Source organism: Cupressus sempervirens, chromosome 10 (assembly GCF_028749045.1).
Source record: "Cupressus sempervirens isolate cs-2001-9-10 chromosome 10, ASM2874904v1, whole genome shotgun sequence".
NCBI lineage: Eukaryota > Viridiplantae > Streptophyta > Pinopsida > Cupressales > Cupressaceae > Cupressus > Cupressus sempervirens.
In genome coordinates, this window is record NC_143127.1 from 156,283,168 (window position 1) to 156,294,008 (window position 10,841).

At 34.4% G+C, this 10,841-nt stretch overlaps 1 pseudogene; it reads left to right on the forward strand.

Annotated features, from left to right (window-relative positions):
* Positions 1-10,528, forward strand: part of LOC149533053 (homeobox-leucine zipper protein HAT14-like) — a 35,968-nt pseudogene extending 25,440 nt beyond the window's left edge.
* The last annotated feature ends 313 nt before the right edge of the window (positions 10,529-10,841 follow it).

The following is a 10,841-nucleotide window of genomic DNA, read 5'->3' on the forward strand; positions in this document are numbered from 1 at the left end:
ATGAGGTTGCATGTGAGGTTGCCCTTACACATGTGGGTAGAGGTTGTCAATAATACTATATATTTGATTAATAGAGGTCCCTCTACTCCTTTGGATTGTGGTATTCTAGAGGAGGCATGGAATGGTAAGAAGGTGAGTTATTCTTTTCTCAAAACCTTTGGCTATGAAGCATTTGCTCACATAGATTCTAAAAATAGAAGCAAGCTGGAAGCTAAGTCAAAGAAATGTGTATTTGTTGGATATGGAATTAATGAATTTGGTTATAGGCTTTGGGATTTTGAAAGTCAAAAAATTGTAAGAAGCAGGGATGTCATATTCAATGAGAAAGTGTTGTACAAAGATCTATTGTAGCAACATGAGAAGAAAGAAGATGATTATGTAGTGCTAGATGATACTCCAAAAGCTGATGTTCCAACCATTCGTCATGATGTGCAACAACCACAACAAAAAATACCACACACATTGGTGAATGTTAGACGGTCAACAAGGAAAATTAGACCTCCACAAAGATTTCTCCCTCTTTGTATTCAATTTTACTTATTGATGTTGGTGAACCTAAATTTTATGATGAAGCTATGTAATATCACAATGTTATGATGATAGTTGCGTAGGTGGATACTAAGATTCAGTGAAAATCTGCAATGAAAGATGAAATGGACTCTTTGCTGAAGAATAAGACATGGGATTTATGTAAGTTTCCTATAGGTAAAAAGGCTTTACAAAATACGTGGGTTTATAGGTTCAAAGAAGAGGAAGGAGGTAAGAAAAGATTTAAAGCCAGGTTAGTTTTAAAAGGATTTGCATAGAAAAAGGGCATTGATTTTGATGAAAAATTTTCCCCTATTGTTAAGATGACTTCTATCCTTACTATTTTAAGTCTTGTGGCCACTAAAGATTTGCATTTAGAGTAGCTTGATTTTAAAACAACCTTCCTTCATGATGATTTGGATGAAGAGATATATATGGCTCAACCACGAGGATTTGAGGTCAAAGGTAATGAGAACTTAGTGTGCAAATTGAAGAAAAGTTTATATGGCTTGAAGCAAACACCTTAGCAATGTTATCTGAAATTTGATAGTTTTATGCATGAGCATGGTTATAGTAGGTGTCATTTAGATCATTGTATTTATTTTAAGAGGTTGGATGATGATAGCTACATTATTTTATGTTTATATGTTGATGATATGCTTGTAGTTGGGTCTAACATGGATCACATCAAGGGCTAAAATGCCAATTAGCACATGCATTTTCTATGAAGGAATTATAGGCAGAAAAAAAAATCCTTGGTATGAAGATTTGTAGAGATAGGAAGAATAGAACATTGACGCTATCTCAGGCTGATTATGTTGAGAAGGTGTTGCAAAATTTCTCTATAGAGAATGCTAAAGTTGTCAGCACACCTTTACCTAGTCATTTGAAGTTGACTAAGGGGATGTGTCCTAAGACACAAGAAGAGGAGGATAAGATGTCCAAGGTAACCTATGCTTGAGCTATAGGAAGCTTGATGTATGCTATGGTATGTACTAGGCCAGATATTAAACATGTAGTGGGAGTCGTTAGCAGGTAAATGAGTCATCTAGGAATTGAGCATTGGAATGCAGTCAAATGGATTCTTAGATATTTGAGAGGAACATCCAATAAGTGTTTACACTTTGGGGGCTCTACTACTAATTTACAGGGCTATGTTGACTTAGATTTGGTAGGCAATATTGATACTAGGCAGAGTACCATAGGTTATGTCTTTACTGTTGGTGGGGCAGCCATGAGCTAGGTTTCTAGGTTACAAAAGGTTAATGCTTTGTCCACTATAGAGACAGAGTATGTAGCTACTATAAAGGAAGACAAGGAGATGATATGGCTTCAGTTCTTCTTGGAAGAATTGGTACATCCTCAGAAGGATAATTATTTGTTCGTAGATAGTCAGAGTGCCATTCATCTTGCAAAGAATTTAGCTTTGCATTCAAAGACCAAACACATACAGTTGTAGTACCATTTCATTTGGTCAATTTTGGAGGATGGACAGTTAAAGCTAGAGAAGATACATACAAATGACAATCTAGCAGATATGTTGACAAAGGTAGTAACAAGGGAGAAGCTAAACTCCTCTTCAACTTCGGTCTTCTTGACTGAACATGAATAAAAGAATAGTAAAGTCTAGGGTGGTTTGATCCAGTGGGAGCTTCCTGGAGTAGTGGTATACCTATAGGATTAGTCTCCAAGTGGGAGATTGTTGTTTAGTGTGGAGCCTGATTAGTGTCCAAGAGGGAGATTGTTAGTTTGTGGTGACTGATCAGGAAAGTACTGTACATACTTCATAAATTCTTTGGGTCTCCCAATTTTTTTTTTGGTACTATTCGTAGATTTTCCACTAAAGTAATGGCTAATTTATGGCCAACATGTAGTAACCGTAAAGTAGTTTAATACTTGTATAAAAGGGCTCAGGGTTAGGGTTGTTTCATGGTGGTGATGTGAAGTAGGTTCTTGCAATGGTATTGAGCTGTAAGGGATTATAGATTGTAATTAGGTTGTAATCACTGGATTTTAATAATATTGAACTTGGTGTTTGGTGGATGTAGCCTAGGGATTGGGTGAACCAGATTAAATCTTGGTGTCTTGTGTTCTTTTCATGTGTGATATATTATTTTTTATTATTGGTTATATTTGCATGTAATTTTTATTTTCTGTCTATGGTTTAATCCTAACACTAGTATCCTGCATTGATTTGATTAGTATAATAGGTTACTAAAGTCTTTCCTATGTATCTTCTTCAATTGTTTAATTTTGACTTGTGCAACCAATGCTCCATCAGAAAGATTTAGAGAGGATACCATTTCAGATTGGTTTACAAGATCTAGATTGACTTGTTCGTAGGCTAATTTGAATGAAAGATCATCATTACTGAAGAATAGAAATAAAAATCTCTATTTGGACACCCTTGATTACCAAACTGGGTATATGTTTCAGTGCCCCAAAAATTTGAGCTCCTTGGGCTATCGGTCTAAAATGAGGTGGGTATTGTATTTTCTCTCTGGAAGTTCATTGTGTGTGATACATACATGTTATTCTTATTTAATTCAAATATTTTAGAACCTTAGATATTGTAATACAATAAAAATTACATTTAGTGTTTAAAATTTTGATGGTTAACTATTTGCATTTCTTGTAATTTACAATCTCTAAGATTTCAAGGCCTTTATTGATGATTTAGAAAGCAATGTTTGTGGGAATTAAAATCCTTAAATAATACTAGGTTTAATCCCCTTAGCACAAATACTTGTAGAGAAAGTGTTAAATCATATGTGCTTTATCAGTGGGGTGAATCAAGGAAAGTAGAAGTTGAGGGAAGGCTAGGAATTTGATGCCCCTTCAAGTATCAATTTTTAGGGGAGATTCAAAAAATGAAAAGATTAGAGGTAAAACCCATGAAGATGTTTCACATTCAAAGCAACACTCTTCTTGTAGAGACATCTCATATAACAACAAACTTCCCAAATATGTAATTGAAGAGAATACAAACATTTCCTTACAAGATGCTCATCATAAGAAAAGTAAGTGGTAGTTAGGAGTACAAGAACAACTAGCTTTACAATTATAGGTAGATATGAATCTGTTCACATATGACGTATGAATCTAATTGTTTGCATGTTGTTCATCAAACATTTTTTCTTGTGTTTCATGATACATTTATACATTTTTTTATTAATGTAGCTACAAACAGGAATATTAGCACAGAAAATAGATAAACTTCAAAGATGCTATCCAACTGAAGAAGGAGAGAAGAGCAACAACTTATCTCTTTCATTTTATTTTTCTTTGCATTTGTCGGTCCTTATTTTATGCTTGTGCATTTGTTGGTCCTTATTTGAGTATCTACCATTTGTTAAGGCTTAAGCACATCTACTGTTTGGTGCAAATTAATTAGTGTATTCTTGTTGACACTTTAGGATAATTATATTGTGTAACTTAGTTTAACCTATTATGATAGAGGACTACCTAGGATCCTCTAGGTCATGCTGTAGCCATTGAGACACTTTCTAGAGAATGTTGGGAGGGGTAATTAATGTTGCATAGAAGAATGCAATCTTTTATCAAAATTTGATTGTTGAAACTAAATTAAATTAAATCATATATATTCAATAATGATAAATCCAAGCCAACAATATTATGAAATGCAAAAATACATCATGAGGAAGTTAAATTCTTAAAAATAGCAAAGAGAAGGGCATGGTGGAGCTCTAGCAGTGGCTATTGATGTAGTCAACTTGAGAACTATTTTGGATGAATGAAATAATACCAACTTTCTAAAGAGATCTTTTATGCTTTTGCTTAAGATAACAAAATGTCCCAATCCAAGACATCATCCAACACCATTATAATTGTCTTGGCTTAGATCAAGAGTCTTTTGAGAAATTTATCATTGATGCATGGAAATTTTGTTTTCTAGGCTTGATAACTTTTACGTCATTATCTTTAACAAACTGCTACCTTTAAGTTTGGAGTTGTTAAATTAGTAATGAAATATAAATTATATCCAAAAAATATCTATCCATAAGGAAACATGATTCATGTGACCAGAATTAAGGAGCAAACTCTAGTGGTCATAACCCCACCTCTTTTTTGTTTTGCCATTTAGGCTGTAACTATAATATTTTTGATAACTGTCTCCTATTCACCTTAGCATCATATCTGAAAGTTCCTTTTTTGCATTATAAGAATGCATATGAAGGTGTAGGTTTCCTCAAGAGTAGCCAAACTATGCATTTGATCATTCATAATAGCAATGGCTTATTGCAAAATGGGAGCCTCATGAGTAGCTGAACTATGCATCTGACCATTCACAGTAGCAATGGCTTGCTGAAAAATGGCTTGGGAACATAAAATTGATTTAAACATTAAGGGTTTTGTAATTGTGTTAGATGTTGCTAGAAATTCTATTTGACATGTATGAAAATTGTAGTTGCAAAGAAAACACACATGAACTATTGTAAAAAAATGGTTCAAAGAAATTTGTTCTAATGGAATGCCTTACTTGCTGGGTATTCACTAAATGGATATGTTAAAACTTGAAAGGGCTTTAAGATTATATAAGAAAATACAATTGATAGGTTTGAAAGATGAACACTACAACCTTTGTCTTCCTCTTAGCAGCTTATGGATGGAATAAGATATGGATGTTTTGTGCATAGTCTTGTGTGGGTTGAACTTATAAGGAAATGCAATTATTGACTGGTGTAAAAAATGAACTCTAGAAACTTTATCTACTTTCTTGTGGTTTGTGGAGAATGGAAGCTTTGGAACATGGTATGGATGTTTTGTGCACCAATTGGTGCAACTGTGCTCAAATTTCTTGTATTAATGTAGGCCTTGTGTGGGCTGAACAAGAAAATGTAATTATTGACTGGTGTAAAGATGAACTCTACAACCTTTGTCTACTTTCTTTCAGGTTGTGGAGAATGAAAGCTTTGGAGTAGGGTATGGATGTGTTGTGCACCAATTGGTGCAAGTGTGTGGTGAAAATGCTTATATTAATGTAGCATTGTAGAATATATACCAGAATTATAAGAATTATCTGTGTTCTATGTGTATGTAGCCATTGACGTAGTGCAAGGTAGGAGTATCCACAAAGGAGATTTCCTAGCCCCCAACTATACAACCACACAATAGAAACACAACAGCAAGAAATAACAATGCAAGATCTGATACCAAATTACAATTCTTGATTCATAGATATATAACTGTTTACATGCAATATGCCCAATTGTAAGGCCATCCAGGTTAGGGCCAAATACAAATAGCAATTACAATAATTAGTTCTACAAGATCCAACTAGATCCAACTTACAAACCAATCTCAGCTAGCTCAGATCTGTAACATAACAACAATCTAGAAGAAAACCACAAAAGGAAATCTAAACTTGTGCTCGCAAGCCTACCAAGCAACCTCCTTGTTTTCCAGTCGTAGCCCTAGCTCTGTCCTTCAAATTTGCATCTATCCTTCATTCCATCTCAACTCCATACAAGATCCAAGTGTAAAATACCTCACATTCGGTGCTTTGTCCACACATTCACAACTTCATCACAGTCCTGCTATAAGTTGGCTCACATTTGGTGATTTTCTCACAAACTCAGGAAAACCTACCCTTCACTTGCTCCCATGAATCATTCCCTCATGAATGAATGACTAAAAGACTCCAAAAGACCCCTAATTATACCAATATAAGCCACAAATCATCCTGGGACACAAATTAAATATAAATACATAAATTAAATGCCACAAGTTAGCCTGCAACAACAATTAAATGTCCATAAATTGATATCTGAGTAAAATCATGATATCTCCTAGCTCCAATTGAGTTAGAACTCATGCTTTGAATTATAGGTATAAATCTAGGTCCTCTACAACCCCTTAAATTTTCAAAGACTGATTCCTCAAGAAAAAGTGCACATCCATCCTGAAAATCATCCATAGCAACCTGTAACACAGTCTACCAAAAATTGATGCTTTGGAATAATTTCCATATCACACAAAATATAAAGAGTTAGGACCTGTGCACTTTACCATAGATATTAATCTAGGCACTCTTCAAACCTTGAAGTTTTCAAATCCTCATTCATTTAGGAAAATTAGTTACATTCTTTACAACAGGCACCTAGAAACCAGAAAAATTCAGTTCCAGCAATAGGGTAAAAACTATTCCAACTTTAGCTCAATCCACCTAGTCAACATGCTCACACCCAAGAAAAAACTTAACATAACACTTCATCAGCAAACCCTCATCCACATCAGCAACTAGTGAATCCACACCAGTAGCAAAAAACTCCATATGAACAACAATATGTAGATCTCAATCAACACATACCAAACTCACAACCCCAACAATCTCATTTCTCACAACAAGATGCTCTGGAATACACAACTCATCACCAACAACAACTGGATCATCCATGACCAAGTGCTTTGTAATTTCCATATCTCCCAAACTATAAAGAGTTAGAACTTGTTCACTTGACCATATATAGTACTCTAGGCCCTCTTCAAACTTTGAAGTGTGTAGCTCCTCATTCATTAAGGATAATTAGTTACATTCTTTGCAACTTGTGATAAAACCAAATTGTTTGCAAGTCAGATCACAACTTTCCACATCACATGAACAATTAGGGACCGCATCACCAGTCCAAGACCATGGATCTGCAATCCATAAACTCTCTATGATCATGCCTGAACAAGATCATTCTTCCATCTTCCCATCCATTAATCCATTTGCAAATCCTCTACTATTGCAAGTTAGAACCACTATATGCCACCTCGCAACCAATAGATCCAGGACTCCAGAAAGAAAATCCACCACTAGATCAAGATGAAATCAGATCTACTTCTCCACCCAAATCCTAGTGAAATAATGAGGAAAGGTTCCCCAATGTGTCTCCAACACATCCCTAACCATGAAAATCATAGCTCCACCAAAATCCAAGCTCGATGCTCCACAACACTTAACCAAAATCCCTCCAAACATGCAAGATTGCAAGAAAACCCAAGATGCTCTTGCATTAGCCATTTAGGTTTAGAGGGTGAGGATTGTTATTTAAATCACATGAAATGGCCTTAATTGCAACCCTACAATGCATGAAATTTATCCAATGACCTTTATTTAGCTTCTTGCCTATGCCGAGTAACTCAAAGGACATCCTCAGCTTAATCATCAAGATGCTAATCAAAACCATGGTAGTTGGGGTTGAGCTTCTTGCCTATGTTGAGTAACTCATAGCACATCTTAAACTTAATCATTAAGATGCTAGTCAACTTGTGGTTAGTCGCAAGGGTGTGTTTATAGGTTTTTTAGTATTTGACATTGCCTTATTTGGGCAAGTGGTGTAAGGTTCAAATGCTATATTATTACATCCACAAGCACAAGAGGATTAGTGTTTAAAGGACGAGGGTTCCTATTTAAATCACACATGAAATGACCTCTATTGCATGACCCCTACAACTGATCATTGTGTGCATGTTTGAGCTTCTTGCCTATGTTTAGCAACTCAAAGGACATCCTAAACATTTGCAGCAAGGAGCTAATCAAAACTATGTGGTAGTTGACATGGTTGAGCTTCTTGCCTATGTTAAGTACTCAAAGGACATCCTAAGATTAATAATTAAGATGCTAATCAAACCTGTGGTAGTGGAGGTTGAGCTTCTTGCTTATGTAGAGTAACTCAAAGGACATCTTTAACTTAATCATTAAGATGCTATTCAAACCTATGGTTGTTGCATGACATATTTTTTAGGTTTTTGAGCATTTGGCATTGCTTAATTAGGAAGGTGATGTAAGGTTCAAATTTTAAATCATTATGTCCACAAGCACAAGAGGATTCATGTTTAGATTGGGATGAAGGAGAGTGCAGATTGGACTAGGATTGAAATGCTATAAAGCAATTGATTTTTGCATTTTTCCATTGTGATTTTGATTGCTCATTTGTTTATTAAGGAATACTAGTAGACTTTCCTAGAAGCATTGCATGATTTGAAGACACTTTAAAAGCATTTTCCTTTCACTTTCTATTGATAGGGTTAAACACATTGCATTTGAATAATTTTTTTGAGTTTTTATAGAAAGCAATCATTCCATGACCGTATTGATATGTTTGTCATGGAATGATCATAAAATGACATGTATGATATGATACTAATTAAGTTTTGCAAAGTAGTGTTGAAAGTTGGTGATCACTATTTGTTATCTAAAATTTGAAGTACACATATAGTTAGGAAATTGATTGTGATATGGGCTCTTATAGGGGTTAAAATGTAGTACCCCAGAGTCTTAGTTGAGCAGTTATAAAAAATTATTTTTGTTGAGATAATCCTCATAAAAAGCTCTTTATTAATACCATTTATCGATGTTCTATAAGCCATTTGTAGATCCATATGCAGATCACCGAGTATCATGAACTATAAAATACTCTTTCTTTTTAATCCCTACAATTTATTATGGCAGTAAATATTTGATAAATGTAATATTTGAATCTTTTTGCATATACATATGCATGAATCATAAAGTATGTCATTTTCTTGTGATTCAACACTTGCATATCCACAATTTCCCCAGTTAGAGTGGACATAGATGCAAATAGGCCCCTGCCCCTGCTGAACACTTGGCCCCTACTAAAGGCTATGGAGAATCCAATTCTTAGGTACCTTAAATCACTTTACTAAAACCATGTTAATCTTATTAGGTTTCCACATTTCATTTGAAATATAATTTTTTTGTTTCTAGATTTGATTGTGTATGTCCATAAGTCATTAATGAAAATGAAAATCTATTTAATCCAAACACTAAATAAATTGAACTGAGACTCTATATTCTAACTCAAAACTATACGATTGAATTTCATAAAACTAGTGAGCTTTGAAAGTCCAGGCTCTGGACACAACCTCAATCATTCAGAAATCCCAATATTTGAAAAGAACATGTTGGAGATTGTTGCCTACCATTCTTAATCTACCTGACGAATGGGAGACTTGGATATTTCTATTGATTATATATTAATATTTCTAAGTTTATGTTTATGGTAAGTTTCCATAGATAGATAAGAACATGGGCAAATGATTAGTGTGTGGACCATATTAGAAAATTTTTGCTGCACATTCAACTATATTATCAAGCTTTGGTGGTGGTCCAAACAACACCCATCTAAGAAGCATATCTAGGCATAATATTAATTAGGGAGTGGCTAACAAACATTGATATGAACTAGATATCCTTGATCGAATATGATGAAGAGGCCACCATGTCTTCTCCTAATAGCACTATTTCATCCTTTCACATGGAAGAGGGTGGGCTTTGTTGCAATGGAAAAAACAAAAGGGAGAGTGATAGGGTGTCTTGGAGAGGCAGTGATGAAGAGGAAGGAGATAATAGCAGTAAGAAGCTCTGCCTTTCCAAAGATCAATTGACTCTCCTAGAAGGAAGCTTTAAAAAGCACAACACACTCAATCAGGTAAATATTTGCTCAAATCCTTTCAAATAAGTGCTCAAATTTTTAAAATTTTTGCTCAAATCATTCAAGTGTTCAAATCCTTTAAATAACTGCTCAAATTCTTTCTATAATTGCTTAAAAACTTTAAATAAGTTCTCAAATCCTTGAAGTAAATGTTAAAAAAATCCAAATAACAACTCAAATTCTTGATGTAATTGCTCAAATCCTACTCAAACTCTTTAAATTAGTGCTCAAATAAATTTATGGTGCAGAAGAAAAAAATTGCCTTGGTAAAGTAGCTCAACCTTCATCCATGGTAGGTTGGAGTCTAGTTCTAGAACATACTGCTTACAAATGGCATGAAGTAGATAGAAATGGAGTGCGAATTTTTGAAGCAGTATTGTGAAAATATGATGGAAGAGAATATGTGGTTGTAGAAGGAAGTGCATGAGCTACAAGCTCTAAAGGTTTCAACTCCATTGTACATGCAACTTCCAGCGACAACCCTCACCGTGTGTTCCTCATGTGAAAGAATGGGAAGTATCATCCATAAGAGATGAATGAGATCATATCAACTACCTTTAGAATAATTTGAAGGAATCAATAATTTTCATATATTTTACAAATGTTATTGTCTTATGATTATAATTTATAGGCTTAAAATCTGTAAGATTTTTTTAATAAGATTAAAATCTTTTATAGCAGTTTAAGAAAGATTTAGAGTTTTCTTCGGGTAAAATTCAATTATGTCCTTGCCATCAAGTATAAAATATCCCAAAAATGGGTGTGCAAAAGCCTTGAGTTCTTTTCCCACCTCTAAAAAAGCTGGAAATAAAATCATACAAGATGATCATTAGTAAAATTTAGAGAAGC